This window comes from Primulina tabacum, chromosome 14 (assembly GCF_025594145.1).
Source record: "Primulina tabacum isolate GXHZ01 chromosome 14, ASM2559414v2, whole genome shotgun sequence".
Classification (NCBI taxonomy): Eukaryota; Viridiplantae; Streptophyta; class Magnoliopsida; order Lamiales; family Gesneriaceae; genus Primulina; species Primulina tabacum.
The window spans coordinates 26102447-26123406 of record NC_134563.1 but is presented as its reverse complement, the minus strand read 5'-3'; the positions used below and the strand labels follow the sequence as shown (position 1 = coordinate 26123406).

The following is a 20960-nucleotide window of genomic DNA, read 5'->3' as shown; positions in this document are numbered from 1 at the left end:
GTTATCAAGTCAGTTGCGATTGATTTTAAAGCTCACATCCAGTTTCAAATTCGAAAATTTAGATAACAATTCATTGGTTTATTCATAGCAATCAGGCTACTATATGAGCAATCGAGTTATTAAATAATAAGCTTAGAAGAAACTAAAAATTTTAGTTTGGCAGTGTTTAAGTCCAAATTGAAGTGAGCTATTACATCTTATTCTATTAATCAAAGTTTTTTTTAGTGAAAACATATCTTTGATATAGAATATGTGACATATAAGTATTTGAAGTCTCCGAACATCTAGAAAAATCATTGTGTTTATTTTTCTTATTTACTATTTTGTAACTATCTTTCAAAACTTCGGATTTTACAATATCCAAGACAAAATATTAAATTTATCTTTCATTTTATTTCCACACTATTTTTTAGTTAACTAATTAATATTGACACAAAAGATTTCGAGATCAGTTCCTCAAAGAACTGACTCAGATTCGAAAAAGAACTCAAAAAGTTAAAGTGTATTCAACCCCCTTTCTAAATATTTTACCCGGGTTAATCGGTAATAACAAGTGGTATCAGAGCGGTTAAATCTTGTTTTTGAATACTTCCAAATACATATATCTTATAACCACGACTTCTTTCAACAAAATTCATATGTTCTCTATAGAAGAATTCGATGGTTGGAAGATTAGAATGCAGACTCACTTAGCTGCACAAGATGATGACATGTGGCATTTCATAACTAATGTACCAATGAAAATTATGAAAGCAAACACAATTTTTGCTCTAACCGATGCAGAACCTCATCGCATTGAGAAACCACGTGATCAGTGGACAAGTGAAGACAAGAGAAAAACCAACTTGGATAATGTTGCCAAAGACATACTATACATGACGCTGGATAAGAATACATTCAACAAAATAAAGATGTGTAAATCTGGAAAAGAAATTTGAGAGAAACTAATTCAGCTATGTGAAGGCAATGAGTAAACTAAGGAAAATAAACTTTCAGTTGTTGTACATAAATTCGAAAACATCATAATGAAATATGGTGAATCGATGAACAAGTCACTGGCATTGTCAACGAACTGAGTGTACTAAGAAAAGTGTATTCAAATAAAGAAATTACACTGAAAGTGATGCGTGCTCTTCCCAATGAGTGGGATGTCAAGACAATGGCCATGTGAGAATTAAAAAATTTGAACAAAAGTGAAACTTCATCTATTGTTTGCTTATCTAAAAGCATATGAATTCGAGATACAGACAAGAGAGGGTGAACAACCTGTTCCACCTGTTACAAATGCTCTAAGTGCTTTTAAAACTGGAGCCAACCGCTTCAACTGAGAAGACTGTTGAACAACTAAGCAATGACACGATGAAATTGTTTGTCAGAAATTTGGAAGGTTCATGAGAAGGAACCGAGGATCATTCCAGAAGAACTATCACAAGAATGAGTCCAAGGATGAACCGAATGCTTGCTACAACCATGGAAAAACTGTTCACTTTATAGCTTATTGTCCAAAGCCAAAGAAGGACAGCAGGAGATCAATTGAAAAGGGAAATAAGACCCTTGAGCGATAAAAGAAATCTAAGGATGAAAAGAAATCATCCAGAAAGAATCATGAAGACTTAGTGGCTGAAGAAGATAAGTCCAAATGGTAGAAACTGATAATGACGCATCAGACTCTAAGAGCTCAAGCAGCTCCAGTGATGAAGAAGAGGTCAAATGCCTCATGGCTAATAATGCCGAACTGGAATCCAACAGTGAACATGTATTTAATTTTAGTTCAACTTATTTTACACGAGAAGAACATATTTCAACATTGCATGACATGGTAAATGAGTACCGGAAGCTTGCTCTCTCCTTTGAGGAACCTAAAGCAAATCAAATTGATTCCAAAAAAGACAAAACCGAAACTGATTGTTCACAATCGGTTGATCTGTCGAATCTCAAAAAGAGAATTGCTCAACTGAAAGCTGAAAAGGATGAGAACAAGTCGGTTATTCAGCCTTTAAAGTTTGAAAATTCGAGAATAACTTATCTGATCCAGGTCTGGGACTAATCATCAGTTACAATTACTGAGATGCAAGGATTGCAGAAATCAGTTGGAGATAAAACTGGTTTAGGATTTAAAAGTCAGAGTGAACCTTCATCAAACGGTACAAAGCCAGAACTGAACATGTGCAAAGGGAAATACATTCACTTTGTCAAATCAGTTATGGTACATGAACAACCTAAGTTAACTGATCCTAACACACCTATTCTTGCCTTATATAAATTTATGTCTTATCCTTCATGAGTAGGAATTGAGGTTGTTCTTTTACAACAGGGTCATCCAATTGCATATTTTAGCAAAAAACTGATTTCACATCTTCTTAATTCTTCTACATATGTTAGGGAATTATTAGCCATCGCCCAAGCTGTTAGCAAATGGCATCAATACCTCTTGGGCTATCATTTCTCTATTGTCACTGACCATCATAGTCTTAAGGAAATTTTATCTCAAACTATCCATACAACCAAACAATAAAAATATTTGGTTAAACTTGTTGGCTATGACTTTGATATTTCCTATCAACCCGACAAGTTCAATACTATGGCAGATGCATTATCTCGCCAATTTGAGCTTTCAAATTCTTGTTTGTCACCTTAAGTCATCTCCTGGCCATATGGATTCCTTTATTCCAATTCCCAACCCAACTTAGAGTTGAGGTTGAGTAATCTCCGTTGTACAAAAACCTTATTGACAAACCTTCTACATCACTTCGACCAATCTTACATCTTAAGGATGGTCTAGTCTATCAACACCATCACATTTATGTTGACACCAATTCACAAATAATAACCAAAATCTTATTTGAGTTTCATAATACTCCTGTTGAAGGGCATGGAAGGGTGCACAAGACCTTAGCTCAAATTGTTCCAAGTTTTTAGTGAGAAAACATGAGGATGGATAATCATGTTTATTTGGCTAATTGTGCTAGTTTCCAACAAACAAATATGGCACACATAAATCGCAAGGGTTATTGCAGCCTTTATTGGTTCCAGAAGGGGTGTGGGAGTATATATCCAAGGATTTCATCACCGGTCTTCCTGCTTCGAATAGGTTTTCGGTGATCTTGGTGGTAGTTGACAGGTTGTAAAAATTTGTCCATTTTGAGGCTCTTAAGTCTAGGTTTACGGCAACGATGGTAGCTTCTTTATTTTTGTACATAGTGGTTAAGCTCCATTCATTTCCTAAATCTATATTTTCAGACCGCGATCATGTTTTCTTGAGAAAAGTTCTGGGTGGAGCTGTTTAAGTTCATTGGAACATTTTTTTCAATGTCTAGAGCGTGCCATCCGCAAAATGATGGACAATATGAAGCTTTAGACAAATGTTTAAAGCAACACTTGCATGGCTTTGTGATGGATCAGCCCTCTCACTAGGTTAGTTTCCTGACTTGGGCTGAGCAGCATTATAATACCACGTTTCATTCCTCAATAAAAATGACACCTTTTGAGGCGGTGTTTGGGAAGCCTCCTCCATCTATCCCTTATTATGTTAAAAATTCTTCTTCTATTGAGGCAGTTGATGCATTGTTACGAGATAGGGATGAGTTGTTGTCGGCTCTGCGTGCCCATATGCCGCTACCAAAAAAATGATGAAATTTCATGCTGATAAAAAGCTTTCAGAAAAGGTGTTTGAGGTGAGTCAGTATTGTTATATTCAGTTACATCAACACAAGCAAACTTCTTTGGCCGAACATTTCTACACCAAATTGAGCAAAAGGTATTATGTTCCATTCAAAATCTTCAAATGTGTGGGTGTCGTTGCTTAAAAATTGGAGCTACCCCCTATAGCAAAGATACATTGGGTGGATCGGTAACTTCTATCTAGACAATTAAAACATAACTTGGGCTGTCGTACAATTCAAATACCAATTATAGGGTATTTATTGAAAGTTTACCATTAGCATCAAACGTTTGACTCGAACTACTCTGGATTTTAAGAAGAGATAACTCTTCGTGTATTTTCCCTACAAACAATCAACTAGAAGTTACGCGTCTTCAATCTCTGAGAATTTGGTCGACGATTAAAGTTTTGCGCCTTGTCTATATTGCACTAGAAATCTAGACAAAATCTTCTTGGATAATCAATAGACTGAAAGCATTAAGATTTCGGAAATGACGATGTGGCGGGGCGGTGTGCAGTGGAGAGTGGTAGTGCTCGGCCAAGGGATGCACTTAAAGATGGTGGACGATTTTTAAGAAGAGACATAGAGAATTGGATTTTTATTTTCTTGATAATCTTTATTTTGTTGTGTGCAATAAACCTTTGATTACATATATTTAATGTATCTAAATTGTGCATTGATCCTTCTAGGATTAGGAGTTTTTCCCTAATCAAATATCTCATGCAATCTTATCAACTTTTAATAAGGTTTGATAGGATAAGATAAGTCATTATCTATCCATGTATTTCAATAACATTCTAGAAGTCTCTTAGGTAATTTTACTAAGAAGAAAATATATTAAACAATGTTTGACTATAAATCTCCAATTTTAATTAACCAAACAATCTATGATTGTGGTTTCAACATAATTCGATTGACGATCAGACTATCAGCAATGTGATGAGGTTTCAAAACTCGTGATTATGATGCAAAGTGAGAATTTCGTAGATCAAGTTTCCATTTATTCAATTTTTGGCAGCTGCCAATTTTTGAATTCTTTATCAAAATTTAGGCAATTGCAATATTCTCACAAATTTAGTATTCATGCTAATTCTCACAACTTCCACATATGGAATGCATTTCTAAACTCCTTTATAAATCATATGTTTGATCTCCATCAAACTAAATCAACTAATTGAACAACTTGAATTTGACTATCTCAACGAAAACACAGGTATCCAATACTTGTGTGACCCTCAATTATTCAAGAATACATCTATCTGTGGGTTCATAACTCTTATGATTCGATAAAACATCTATCTCTTATACGGGCTTAGCTTTGTTTAGCACATTCTGTGAATCAACCCCATGATCAAAAGAATGTTATAACTCAGTTCTGATTGCACCTATTGAATCATGGTAAGAGTTTTTAGTAGCATCACCCCACGATTTCCTAGGTATCACTGATAGTGCGACCTAGAACTAATAAGTTATGGTTATTGTATTGCATGGTTCCTTCAACTCATATATCTCGATCGAATCTAAAACAATTGTTTAATCTAGAGTTGCATATGAATTTGGTAACGATATGATGTAACTTTTGAGTAATCATAGTGGAATTGTGTGTGAAAATTGGCGTTCAACATCACAGATGCTAGTTTCAAGTTCAAGCGATCTTTATCCTTATTTTTTTTGGCTGATTCGACTATGAACGAGTTTAGAATATACGATAACTTTTAAATCTGTTCATGATCGACATGACATATACGAACTCATTGTACTATAACGTATCCAAATTTGTTATCTATACAACCTGCAAGAATATACAGATAAATTAAATGTCATAATTTCTTAAAATGTAAATATTTATTAAAATAAATATTTTTATTAAGAGTCAATAAATCTCAAGCCACAAGTTTACTTGTTGACACCTATTTCAACATTAATAATGTTGAAGTAAATTATATAATATATATCCACAACATTTTATCGTCATTGACCACTATAAAAAAAGAATATAAGCAAACAAAAATCTCAAAGGGTCATTTCTTGGTCACAAGGTTTTAGCGATGACAATTTGACAAAGGTCGGTCGTTTCAAGTTTCTTTTCTTCTAGAGTAGGTTTCTGGCGAGCTAACTAATTATTTGGATTTGATGAGCACTTTTGTATAAAAATATTTATTTAATAATATTTTATGGTGTTACCCAATCAGAGCATTTATTTTATCTATATATCCATAGAAGCTACATATATAAAGACCTTGAATATACTATGATGTCATACATATGATGACGATCATGAAATTCATTTATAATTTACTGTATATTCTAAATATGTTACTAAACGATTCAATCATCTAAAATAAGGATAAATGTCGCTCGAGTTTTGAGACTAGCATATGTGACATGGTGTACCAAGTTTCATTGTTAGGAACATGGAAATGTCAAACTTACAGATGAGCGATTATGTAATGAATCACTAAATAACTCTCCCTAAGACTTTCTAATTGGTTATCACTTAAGGAAAAATGTCTTCTTAGTTGCACACAAAATTCCACTATGATTACTCCAAGATATATCACATTGTTATCGAATCATTTGAAACTCTTGATATGCCAATTATTGCGTATTCGATTAGGATATATAAGTTGAACGAAAAGTACTTACGCAAACCATAACTTACTAGTTCTTGCATGAACTATCAGTGATACCTACGAGATCACGGGGCGATGCTACTAGATGCTCTTACCATGATCTGATGGGTGTAATCAAACTTATGTTATGAAATCCTTGTAATTAGAATATCTCTATTATCCTGACTTTGGATGATCTAAAAATAATAGTATCGAGCTATTTCAGATCCAATCGCTCTTTAATTGTAATTTCAGGTTTTCAGACCACTGGATCATTTCAAGCCGTTCAGACAAAAACATTAAAAATTCAAGATGTTTTGGTAAGTAAGTCAAGACACAAATTATTGTGAACTCTATTTGTAATAAATCATATGTCAAACTGACCAAATCAAGGTCCATTCGCAGTACATGTATTCAAACCTTTGAAACTCCAACCGCACTACAACCGGTCAGAATTGAGTAATTTCAAAAAGGATACTTCAAGTCAAGCCGTTCAACACTTGTTGTATATAGAATGATTACACAATATCCTACCAACTCCCAAATGACAGAAACTACCTATTTTGGCCATGGCATGTCAGCTTTTGGTAAAGCAAGGAACATAAAGTTGCAAAAGAATAAGGTCCATTAATTGAGAATTTAATGATATGTACGGTCACTGAAATTTACATGTCCATTCTACCGGATAATATTGCAGAAGATTATTGAAAAGAAATTTCGATCGTTGGAGCTTTTCAACTATATAAATGCAGATTTCAGGAGAAGAAAAACCGAGAAACTATTGAAAATTTGATTATTATCTCAAAATCGTCATATTTCCAAGAACTTCGAACACACTCAATCTTTCAATTTCAAGTTGCTCAATTATCACATACTTATAAGATTATATCAGATTTCCAATGATCATATGTGCTACACTACAAACTTAAGCCGTCAGGCTTACCGTTCGACTATGTTGTTTTGTTTTCTTTTGACTGAGAGTTCTTAAACATCAAGATATTATAAAGTGAACACTAAAAATTTCCAGCTTAGGTAGTGAAACCCTCTCAAGTAGAAGAAGGTGTGACGTACGAGTGTCATCTCTGAACATACATAAAAGTACATGTCTCATTTCATTACGTACTTTACATTCTTGCATTATATAGTTCACCACTAGTCAAGCTAGACTGTTTCTGCACTTATTTATTTGTGGTCCAGCAAAACTAACTGTTCAAGAATATTTATTAACGGCCTATAAATTGTTAAGAACATTTAAAAGTTTAGAAAACTTTAAAAGAGTTTATTAACCACCCTGTAAATTTTAATATGATCTCAACAAATGGCATCAAAGAGATTTTTTTTCTTGAACTCTTATAACTATATTTTAAAATTGCATATTTCAACAAGATTCCAATATTTTCCATTTAAGACTATGTCGATTGGAAAATACGTATGCATGCACATTTAACATCTCAAGATGATGACATGTGGCATGTCATTAGTGATGGTCAAATGAATATCTTGAAAGCCAATACAAAAGTATCTGTATCTGATGGTGCTCCACATATGGTCGAGAAGTACCAGGCAGAATGGACTGAAGATGATAAAAAGAAATCAAACCTTGACAATGTGGCTAAAGATATCTTTTACAAGATCCTGGACAAGATTATGTTCAGCAAGATAAATAATTGTACAACAACTAAAGAAATCTGGGAAAAATTGACCCAACTTTGCGAGGGCAATGATCAAACTAAGGTGAACAAGTTTACTATTGCAATCAATAAGTTCTATACGCAAAAATGAAGGCCGATGAGACTCTTAATGAGTTTGATGAACGGTTTAGAAGTATCATAATTGAATTACATCTATTGGTAAAGAATACTTTACCGGGAAATTGTTTTGAAAGCTATAAGAGCACTTCCCATATAATGAGATGTAAAGATGGTGGCCATGAAGGAATCGAAAGACCTAAACAAACTTGAGTTGCATGACATATTTGATTATCTCAAAGCATATGAGTTGTTGCTGAGGAAAAAAATAATAAATGGACCGACTCAGACTCGGATCAATCCAACTCATAGATCTCCTCAAGTGAAAATGATGATGAGAAGGTCCAATGTCTCATGGAAGATGTTGAGTGAAAGACTTTTGCAATGAGCTGAAAACTGTAGATTACATGGTATTAGATTTTGAATCAGATAAATTCACACAAGAGGATATTTTCAAAGCAGTGCATAGCATGATAGATGAGTATAGAAGACTTTTGGAATTGTTCGAGGAAGCCAAAAAAGAATGAAAAAACATAAAAGACAAGTCAAGAAACTCTAGTTTTTCACAGCGAAAGGAACTTGACAGTCTGAAGGTGAAAGTCAATCTGTTAGCATCTGAAAATGATGACATGTGAAAAATGTTTCAATCAAATATCAATGAAAGTAAACGGTTGATGTTGTTAGTAAACTCTTGGAGCAAGTATTCTGTCTTTATTGAGAAGATGCACGAGTTGCAAAAATCAACCAAGACATAACTGGCTTAGGGTTTTGCAATAATAAGTGTAGTACTTTTGAGGTGGGTACTCAATCGTGTCTAGAAAAATGCAAGTCTAATTATAACTTGTACACACTCACTTCAGTAGGACTAACCCTTAACCTACTGAAACTCTTAGTTACACAACTCGATAAAAATGAATACAACAAAGTTCTTGAAAAGACTCATTTCCAGTTTACAAACTCTTCTCAATAAAATATAGTAAAGTGTTTAGCTTGAAGAGATTTACGAAATATTCAGCACAAAGTGATCTCAGAAGTTCGAATATAGATAATGAAGCATGTGCTGCTTTTCTGTATATTGAGCTTGAAGATAAGTAGTTAATGATAGCTCAAAATTCACGTTGGAATAAGCGTTGCGTTGATAATAATAATAATGTTGTTTTCTATAAAGGATTGGCCTATATATATATATATAGAAAACTTCGAGTCCAACGTCTATAATCAAAAACAGCTTCTGAGGCTCCTGAGTAAAATCAGCTTTAATACCTAAAAAGGGTCCTGCAGAAAGCTTTCAGAGTAATCAGTCTTGTTTCATACCAAAACTAGTAAGGAGCGTTAAATGTCTTTATTCAACATTAATGGTGCAATAAATGATAGTACTAGGTAAAGTAATGGTAACATTTAAGATTGTAACGATTCAATTAAATACGTTAAGTTACTTCTGCTTAAGCTAAGGTCTGCTCTTAAAGCTAAGTGCTGCTTCTGATTTTCTAAGTCAATTAAGCTTTTGTTAATGCGATATGAGAGCTTCTGCTTTTATATTATCTTCTGATTATAGCTAACGCGTCCTACTAATTTTGACTCTCATCACCACAATAAATTTAAGTCTAACACTAATGATTTTATTAATCTTAATGGGCCTAATTTATTAATTAAAATACTAGTGTTGATTCCCATTACTTAAAAAGTTAAGATGTCTTTTTGTTTTTTTTTAAATTTATTTAAACATAAACCCACACAACCCCCTAAATATCTACACACACACATCGAAACACACACTAAAGTCACGTAAAAATTTGGAAGGAAAACATCGGCCGAAGAAGGGAAGGAAGGTAAGGAAGTTTTTGATATTTTTTTCTCCTTCGTTCTTCGACTTGCTTCTTCGTTCTTCTTTCAACAACAATCACTCGACTCCCTTGCATCCCAAAGTGATTTTTTGGTGGGGTTTTGACAAGAAAAAAGGGTAGAAAAAAAAATAGTAATCGTCCTCCATTCGTCACCGACGTTCCACCACTACGGTATTCATCTTCCGAGCGTTTAAACACAAAGGACATTTCTAAACCTTCTTTTTGCACCATTCAAATCATATTATGTGTGTTTAACCATGTTGCATGAAAAATATGAAACCTTCCTTTGTGGCTTGTACATCTTAAAACTTTGATTTTCATGCATTGAAACTTATGCTTATGTTTCACAAAGGGCTGCCATGATAGGGCTATGGGAAGGGATGATTTTCAACATGTTTAAGGGTACATAGATGCATATTTAAGGGCTGGACAATAGGGATGCAAGAGCTGAATGAAAATTGGATTTTTAGGAATTAGGGTTTGCGTTTTTGGTTCTACGAAGAAGAAGGATGTTAGCTGCAGTAGGAACATATTCATGGGTCCTAATAGGGCCTATTCATAGTCCTAGATGGGCTCTGCAAGGGCTGGAAAGGGATGATAAAAGTTGCACATTACTTTGGGTCGCTTAAGGCTTGTAGGGGCGCGGGTTTAATGTTGCAAGTGCTAGGGCTGTAGATGCTGGTCCAGTAGAGCTCTAAGGGTTCACTCTAGGTCCTAGTATGGTTACATAGGGTCTGGACATGATGGTTAAGGGCTAGGCTCGATGGATTGAAAGTTGGCTTGGGCTAGGGTTTGATCAAATGTGCAGAAAATTCAGTAGGCATTCTAAGCTGTTCCAAGGGTCTTAAACGGTTTGATTTGGGTTGCATAAGTTGTGGTTAAGTGATAATAAGCTATGGTTCAAGTTTGTTTATGTTTTGAGTCGATTCAGGTTAAAATCGGGGCGTACGTTTAACTTTTAAAATGAATTGGGAAATTAGTTGAGGAGCTAAATTTTACGTCTAAAAAATGTTTATGTTTATATTTTAAGGTGTCATGTTAATTTTAAGAATGAAATGTTTAGTTATAAAATTTGGGAAGAAAATATTAAGTTTTGAATTTATTCGAATTAAAAGCGCTTCATGATTTAGGCATTAAGTTATTAAATGGAAATTCTCGTGTTTACGTCTAAGACAAATACTAAAAGTCAAATTTAAGCTTATATGATACTATGAGGTAGGATCGAGTTAATAAAGGTAAGAGAAAGTCAAAATAGGGAATTTTGGAGTCGAGGGTAAAATTGTCATTTTGTGTCCAAGTAGTACGAAAGACTTGGCAGCGCTCTAAAGAATCATAACGCATGCTAAATGATATTTTAAAACATTTATGATGAAAATATGGGATTTTATTATTTATGATAAAGATGTGCAATTTTTACTGTTAAAACGTTATTTTTCAAATGTGGAAATGACACGATATTTTATGATTAAAAAGAAAAAAAATTATACAATGTGAATTGATTGTAACAAAAAAGATATGATATATGTTTTTTGGGAATATCGTGAGGGAAAAGGCCCCAGAAGGAGCCTGTTTACGGGAGAAGGCCCTAGAGGGAGCACAAAAATCGTATTCCATTTACGTCGGTGCCTAGTGCTCGTCCCATGCGAAATGATGAGCTAAGACTGATCAATCGACTAGAGGATACAGCTAGTCACTTTCAAGGTTCAAATTTCACCCAGAATGATATACGATGATGAAAAGCTTTTATGATTTAACAATTTACGATTACAAGCTTATTTTCAATAAGAATATGATTTTTGGTGCAGGTGCCTGTATATGTATTATTTGTTACTCATGTTTAGAACGTGCTGAGTCAATAGGCTCACTAGGTTTGAATGGTTGCAGGTGAGGATGAGAATGAGGGATACGTTGACGCTTGAGTAGATCGAGTCCGACAGTACGCTTCCCGAGGAACATTATGTTTTGCATTAGCTTGATAGTCAAAGTTTTAAAGATTTTTTTAATGATTTAATTAGAGATTTTTATATTTTATTTTGAAGTTTATTTTTGATCATATTAATGGTTGACGTAGGATTTTTGTTAATTGACGATTTATGGATTTGATGCACTTGAGATTTTAAATGTTAAATTAATTTTTGTATTTTGGAAATGTTGAGTATTTTAAATTGTAAGTTTCAAATTTAAAAAAAAAATTGTAGTGTTTTAAAGTTAAAAATAGTGGACATTTCAATAAAACAACAGTTTTTTTTAAAACCGTTTTCTATGAATGGATTTTTTATGGTTACGACAAACCGTTGTCTTTGATTGGATTTTTTTCTAGGACAAGTGTTTTCTTTGAGTATAACACAATAGTTTTTTTTGTCTATGAGCGGGTTTTTTAAAACTACAATAATGATTTTAAAAAAAAACTGTTTTATTTGAGCAAATTTTTTTAGGTTTAATACAACGGTTTTACGAAAACCATTCTTTGAATTTTTTTAAAAAAATTTATAATACAAAAATCCCCGAATCACTTTTATTTCCTTGCCCTTCTCTTTTATTTCCTCCATCGCCGTTGCTGCAGAGATTAGAGACGTTGCCTGAGCTGCTCGTAGTTAGTGCTATACACGGCTGTTGTATCTAATGGATATGTGATTTTATGTGTGTTTGATTGGATCTGTGGTGTTTAGGAATTGGACGAGATGAAGAAGCGGTTGAAGGAGATGCAAGAGGAAGCTGCGGCGCTTCGTGAAATGCAGGCTAAAGTTGAAAAGGAGATGGGTATTGTTCAAGGTGTTTCATTTTTATTTCTTTCTTTCTTGGAATTATGTTTCTTCTTTTTGCTTTTATCAGTTTTGTTATTGGTTGTGGGTTTAATGTTTTGATTACTTCTTGGACTTGAAACTGGTTTATTAGCTAGGTTTTGGGTTTAGAAAGAAGCTTTGTGATTAATTACAGTGATTTGATGGTAATTAATAATTTGATAATCTCGCATGTATCATTTGAACTTACAAAAGAATCTTATGTATGCAGTGACTGTTGTGTGCACCTTTAAAAATTGTGTATATATGGCGGGTTGGTGACTTGTAATTTTTTTTTTTCGACCCAATACTTGTGGTCTTTTACAAAAGCCGAAATTAGGTCCAACTAATATTTAATCCCGACTTTATAGTCTTTGTATGGATTGGGGAAGTATTTGCTGGTGATCTTTCTCTTTTACAATTTATCTTACTTCAAGTATAAATCAAATTTGTGATTATTTATTATTGATGTTAATTGTTTAAGAAATTTTCAAAATTTTCTCATATGTGATCAAGTTTTGTGAATTTATGTAGTGTATGCTACATTTATATCAAGTTTTATTCCACGCACTAGAATCAGTTCTCTGACTATAATTGTTTTGACCTACTGTTTTCTCGGTTCAGTTGTAGCTAAGTGTGATGATGACAGAATCACCTTGCTATTGTCCAAAGTTGAGGGAGAAAAATATCACTGAATTGATTTATGCTGGAAGGGAAAAGTTGGCTTTTGTGCCGGTAGGTGGTGGTGGTGCAGTTGCAGGTTGCTGCTCCCACTGGTGGCAGCGGTGCGCCTGCTAAAACCAAGAAAGAAGAAAAAGAGAAGTCTGATTATATAAATATCTGGACATGACCATATTAAAACTTATTTATTATGCAAGATTTGGACAAATTTCATTTTTGTCTAATCTTATATTATGTTTGAGAATTTATGGCAGGACAGATCGTTGCAAAATTAATGTATAGTTTTATTTTCTATTGTGCATAGAATTAGGATCCAAATTTTGAATCTGTAGTGATTTTTAATAAATTATGAAAATTTTATATTAAATTTCATGTACAAATTTTTAAATTTTGAATGATTTATAATATTGGAAAATTATATATTAAATTAAATTTTTTTGTTATTTATCTGAAAAAAGACAATGGATAAAATCTTTTATGATAGGTTATTTAAAATTGTTGTAATTGACATTGTTGTTAAAAGTGTGGTCAAAGACAACAATTTTAAATAGTTTTACTTTTATTGCATTCATTCATCGAATTTATGAATGCTCGGGTCGTAGCGCATTAGTAGCCTCTATAGTACGTTCTTGCTCCTCACCCAAGGATCAGTCTCTTGGTAACTCTTCTTTATAGATGTATTCTAAAAATTTATTAAGGAGTATTCTCAATCGGCGAAGCCTCACTCGGGGGCCCATAAAGGGCCTCCCCTAGAAACAGGTTCCAGGGCAAAGACAATGGTTTTTCACCACAAAAACAACGGTTTTAAATGGCCTACGACAAAGGATAAATCTGTTGTCTTTCAGCGTTTTTGTTGTAGTGGGGATAGGACCAAACAAGTCCATGTACAATATTTCTAAGCTTTCGTTTGATGAGTTACACCTTTTATTTTTAAAAGACTGCATAACTTGCTTCTCAAACTGAGAAGTTGAACAGACTTTGTTTTTGAAAAATTTAATTTTGGACGGACCAATGACCAAATCATTCTTGCTCAGATTTACAATGGCTCTGAAATTTAAATGATTTAACATCTTGTGTCACAACCAATTCCATAGTAAGTTAAAAGCAATGAAGCACACTAGTTCTGAAACGTCTACTAAACTACTGAATTTTTTTAAAAAAATAATTCAAGCCTTGGCCGAAACCAACATACACATAAAACTTATAAAATTCGAAACATGTTCCATAAAATAATTCAAACTACTGAGTAAGATCAATTGCATTTGAAATTCTCAAACGTGACTCCAACTTAAAAGTTATTGTTTAAAATAAACACCAATATATTACTAAAAATATGTCAACCATCACAACATAAAAAACCATGAACATTTTGAAATACTGTTTTAACCATAACCCTCATAAAATCATAATTTGCGGAAGAATCGCAAGGTCCTCGGGCGCCACCAGCTCAGTCCGCTCAGTCCTTAGAACATCCAATCTCCTCAACAACATGCTCACCTGCATCAATCACACCTAGTGAGTCTAAATACTCAAAACAATTGAACCGTATAACAAAGTACATATACATATCAAGCAACAGTGAAAAGTACTATAATTAAAATAACTTTCACGATTTTCATAAACATAATATAAACCTAAACATATTCATATTCAAATTATGTCATCATATATGTATTCGTTTTCCTTTTATTGAATTCAGATCATTAGTTGTGACTTCCATATCAGCTGTTGATCGATGGATCTATCTACGTATAACCATGGTACTGGGCGGCGGGGACATCAGCGAAACTCCCACTCGTCAACTGAGCCTTGGCCTTATATGTTTCGTGTTCGTGTTCATATTAGTCACAATCAATTCACCTTCTTCATATCATGTCATCATATTCATCACTTATAGAAATTCATGCATGTAGATACATTTTCTTGAAACCAAGCATGCGACATATTTTCAGCATTTTTCATAAAGATTCCATATTCATATAAAAATAAACATTTTAAACATGAATTTTCAGTTGTCAGGGCACTGCCAGGACTGCTAAATCAATTCAGGTGCAAATGTCCATTTTTCCCCTGGATCTTAAAATTTTGACCCGAGTCCATCCAAAATTATTAAAACAACTTAAATCATAATTATAATCATTTCTTAATTGTAAACTCGAGTTCATGCATTAAATTCTTTATTTCGTTTTAAAACTTTGACCGGAGTCCCGGTTTTAACCGAATCAATCTGAAACGCAACCAAACGTTCCCCAACTTAAACCATGTCTAAACCATGCTCTACCAGACCCTAAACCACAAAGATCAAACCTTTTAAGACCCTCTAAATACAACCTGGAAGTTGCTGGAATTTTCTGCACATTAGAAGACCGAACCCTAGCTACATGTTCAAGGAAAAAAAACTCGACCCTACACCTAACCAGCCTGGACTAGACCCAAACCAGACCTTCCTAGACCACTACTAGACCCTCCTGGACTGATATAACCATGGACCATAGCCCCATGCACTCGGACGTGCATGGTTCGACCTAGGCACTCCAAAACGCAACCCCCTTTGAACCAACCGTGCGCCTACCCCTAGCCCAATCTAACCATGAACCTGCTGTCTAGGACCTTGACTCAGACCCTTCAGAGTCTGAACCACAGCCTGGAACGGTCCTATGCATAGCAGCCCTTTGTCAAACCCGATTGTCTGCAACACATCCAAACGTAGCCGAAAACTTGAAGTCCGATGGGCCACCTACAAGGACTTGTTCAAGATCTGATATTTCCACCTAAAAGCTATCTAAACCTCCTGTAGATCGTCCCCTAACCATCAAAACCTGGTAGCCCCTTCATCCATGAAAAAAATGTGAGCTATAAACAAGTAAACCAATGAATATCAGTGGATCTATAATATGGCATGCAAGAGCAATCAAATTTTCATAGTATGATGTAAAAGATGAGAAAACAAGGGTTTAGGGCGTGCTTTTTAGTCCAAACGCTCGAAAATCTCAAGAACGAGACGTAGAACGAACATCGGAGGGTTGGGACTATTTTCCTTCCGCTCTTACCTTAAAAAACTAACCAAAAGCTACTGGTGTATGTGAGTGTGTGCAGCCGTGAGGTTGAGGGGAGGGAGGCTAGGGTTTTAGGGTGTGAGGAATCATGGGAAATAATAAAGAGAGAGGCCAAATCGTGGTATAAAAAAGTGTAGTGACCTAGGCCCAAAAATTCTACTAAAACAGGGCCATCAAGCCCAATGACCTGGACGTAAAATATTTTGTTTTGGTACATTTTCAACAATTATTACCCGAGTCCTCAAAAGTCCACAATTTTGCCAAAAATTGACTAACGGTTTAAAATATGACCCGACGTATAAAAATATCATAAATTCCTTATTTTAAAAAATCACCTATTAAATACGACATATATTAAATAATTAAAATAATTATTTAATAAAAACATTTTCCTTAAACTGTCCCTGATCTCCGTTTCTTGTTCGAGCATCGAATACTGCAATCTAGTAAATCATGCAGTAAAACATGTAATCATGTCATAAACATGCATTTAATGCATTTGAAACATCTAATTAATCATTTTAATAATACCCTATATTTGCATGCAGTCAGATTACGTCGTTTGAATTTCTACTTTAAAATTCCTCACCTTCCCCCTCCCCCCAACTAAAATTTCGTCCTCGAAATTTATAACTTATCAAAAAGCTCAGGGTAGCGACTCCTCATCTCAGTCTCAATCTCTCAAGTAGATTCCTCCTCGGAATGATTTAGATACTTGACATTGACCATTTGAATCACTTTGTTATGGATTCTCCTTTTCTATCTATCTAGAATCTGCGTAGGTCTTTCCTCGAAAGTCAAGTTTGGTGTCAAATGAAGAGGCTCATAATTTAGCACATGTGAAGGATTTGACATGTATTTTCGCAGCATCGAGATGTGGAACACGTTATGTATTCCAGCAGGATTCGGAGGCAACGCAACTCTGTAAGCTAGTGTTTCTATTCTCTCGAGAATCTCAAATGGTCTTATGAATCTAGGACTGAGTATGCCCTTCTTGCAAAATCTCATTACACCCTTCATAGGTATCACTTTTACTAATACGTGGTCGCCCACTGCAAACTCTAGATCTCTGCTTCGTTTGTCTGCATAACTCTTTTGTCGGCTTTGAGCAGTCTTCATCATATCCCAGATCTTGACTACTAGCTCTGCAGTCTGTCTGACAATCTATGGACCCAACTCTACTCTTTCATCTACCTCATCCCAATATATCAGTGACTGACACTTTCTCCCATAAAGTGCCTCATATAGAGCCATACCTTTAGATGCCTGATAGCTGTTATTGTTTGTAAGCTCTACAAGAGGTTGTTTTGGTTCCCAGCTGTCCTAGAAATCAATCACACAATCTCGGAGTAGATCCTCCAGAATCTGAATCACTCTCTCAGACTGTCCGTCGGTCTGAGGATGAAAAGATGTATTGAACAGTAAATTAGTATCCAATGCCTGATGTAGATCTTCTAGAAAGAAAATTTAAACCTCGGGTCTCTATCTGATACAATAGAAACTTGAATCCCATGCAATATGACTATCTCTATGATGTACAGTTCTGCGTACTAAGTCATAGTGATAGTCTTCTTAATAGACAGAAAGTTCGCTGACTTCGTAAGCCAGTCGACTATCACCAAAATGGCATTATATCCTCCAACTATCTTGGGTAACCCTATCACAAAATCCATAGTGATGTTCTCCTATTTTCAATCGGGAATAAGGAGTGGCCTAAGCTTCCCTGCAGGTCTCTGGTGCTATGTATTAACCAGCTATGTCCCAAAATGCAAAATATCTTGCTTCCTGCCTGGCCACCAATACAATGACTGCAAATGCTTCTACATCTTCGTTCTCCCTAGATGAATAGAATAAGGGGTACTATGAGCTTCCTGCCTGGCCACCAATCTCTGACTACCTCGACCTTGCTGGAATCAACCTCAACACCATCTCTGGAAATAATGTGGCCTAAGAACGTCACTCTCTCGAGCTAGAATTCGCACTTGCTGAACTTGGCATATAACTGTCCGTCTTGCAATATCTGCAGTGTTGTTCTCAAGTGCTTACTGTGCTCCTCCCTGCTCTTCGAATTCGATCAGTATATAATCTATATAGACTATGACAAACTGATCCAAATACGGCTGAAATACACAATTCATGAGATCCATGAAGATCACTGGCGCATTAGTCAACCCGAAAAGCATCACCATAAACTCGTAGTGCTAAAATCAAGTCCTGAAAGTCGTCTTGTGAATATCTGTCCCTCTCATTTTAAGCTGGTAGTATCCTGAACAAAGATCTATCTTCGAAAATACTGAAACTCGCTGCAGCTGTTCAAATAAGTCTTCGATTCTAGGCATGGAATACTTATTCATGACGGTGACCATTTTTAGCTCTCTATAATCAATGCAGAATCGCATAATGTCGTCCTTCTTCTTCACAAAAAATACCGATGCACCCCATGGAAAAAATGTAACGGCCCGAAAAATTGAAGTTTCATGTGAAGCACATGCATACAAGTTATTAAATTTCTTTTTTATTTTATTAAATTGTTTTAAAACATTAAATATATGTTTATTTCATTAAATTGTGTTTAATTATTTTTATGCATTTTATGCATAATTATTGCATGGTAGAATTTACTTCAAGAAATTTTAAGGGTTCATGTATTAAAGATTTTTAAGTCTGCATTTCGCGCTCGAACGAGGAACAGAGACCGGAGAATTATCAGAAAAATTATTTTATTACATAATTAATTTTCATTATTTAATTTAAGGGGTTTTAAGTGTATTTTAAAAAAAAATGGGCTTTTTGGTTATTTTTATCCTCAGTATTTTATTTTTACCCGGTACTAAGATTTTATCGAATTTTGGAATTTTTTGAGGGTTCGGCTAATATTTTCAAAAACTTTTCTAACACAAAATCTTTTTCGGGATTGTGTTTAGACTTAATGGGCCTACTTTTAAGCTTATTGGGCATAAAACTCTTTTCAAACTTTTAAATAAGCAATTTAGGGCCAATTAGTTATTTGTTATCTATTTAAATAATACTAAACCTACACTAAACCTAACATTGACCCACCATCAGCCGACACCCTCCCCATTCACCATTATTCCTCTCGATTTCAGCAGCACTTCTTCAGCAAAACCATCGGCCATAGCATCTTTCTTGCAAGAAATTTCTCAGGTGCCTTCCCGTTGCGCGGATCTTCAAAGTTTTCGATTATATACATAAAAGGCACGCCCTACACCATTATTATTGCATCACTCATGTCATATATTGCTGATATGTGTGTATTTTGTGTGAAGGATTCTCGATCCAACCTAGAGCTTGAAGGATTTTCGGATTTTTGTTTCATATCATGCATCCTTTTAATGTTAACTCACGTTCTATTATTTCATGTGCAAGGGGCTGCGGATTTTAGTTGTTTAAGGGCTGTACTTGGTGTCAATGTGGTTTTTTGGAGTTTAGCATTGTTGCTGGTGGTTGCCAGATGATTAGCCGAGGGGAGTGTTTCAAGGGGATAGCTCGTTTCCTTGGGATATTTAGCGTGCAGTGGTAACTAGCCACACCAGGACCTAGCCGAGCCTTAGACCAGATCCACTAACCCCAAGTGCTGGTGCGAGGGAGGGAAGGAAATAAGTCTCGGGTTTAAGAGGTTGGGAGTATGGCGTTCGAGGTGGGGCTGCGACTTGCATGAGTGAGCGGCTGTGAGTTACTTGTGTAGAGCCCAAAATCAGTACACGTAAAACCCATGCATTTATTTAATTGTTAAATCATTTATTTAAATTTAAAATGATTTCTAGTGATGCATGATTTATTTCTTTGCATTATTTTAAATTATTTATGTTTATGTGATGCACGTTAAAATGTTTTCTCGAGTTTTATGTTTCAGGCGATTATTCGATGCGGGATCGAGGAAAAGAGACTGGTGACGATTTTGGCAATTTTTAAACGTGGTAATTTATTTTAAGTCAGGATTGGGGAATTTTTAATGATTTATAAGTTTTAGTATTTTAAAGGCCTAATTTATTTATTTAGTGATTTAAGAGTTTAAAACTAGCATTTGTGTGTTCTATTTTAATTAAAGGATTTTCATTAGAGTGTGTAGTAACTTACTATTTTGATTAACTTGTTAATGGAGTTAGTATTTTTTTTATTAGCACTTTAATTAGTTAATTAAGCAATAATTTTCCCCTAATTAAATCTAAACACACACACAATCCCACGCACACACACTTTTACACACACTAAAAATCGATTTAAACACAAAAATCGATTTAAACACACACACACAATTACGTTTCAGATTTTATATTTTTGAGAGCAAGAAAAACCTAGGGTTCTTTCCCTAGAGAGCAGCCGCCCCTCCCCTTCTTTTCCAGCAGCTTTCGAGGGTTTTCTTCAAGGAATTTAGTGCCACGTTCGTCCCGGATCGTCTCTCGCATCTTTCCCGCGTTGGTGTAGTCGTTTCGGTACTTTTAATTATCAAAAGGCATGTATATTCTTTCGTTCTGCATCGATCTTGTCATAGTAAATATTTTAATGTTTATTGTATGAAAACATGTGAATGTTATGCAAAAGTTTGAGCAAAAATT

At 34.7% G+C, this 20960-nt stretch overlaps 1 long non-coding RNA gene across 1 annotated transcript; it reads left to right on the top strand.

Annotated features, from left to right (window-relative positions):
- The first annotated feature begins 12400 nt into the window (after positions 1-12400).
- On the top strand, positions 12401-13644 carry LOC142525344 (uncharacterized). Its single transcript, XR_012815057.1, has 3 exons — positions 12401-12459; positions 12536-12638; positions 13271-13644. It is a non-coding gene; the product is annotated as an uncharacterized LOC142525344 (long non-coding RNA).
- The last annotated feature ends 7316 nt before the right edge of the window (positions 13645-20960 follow it).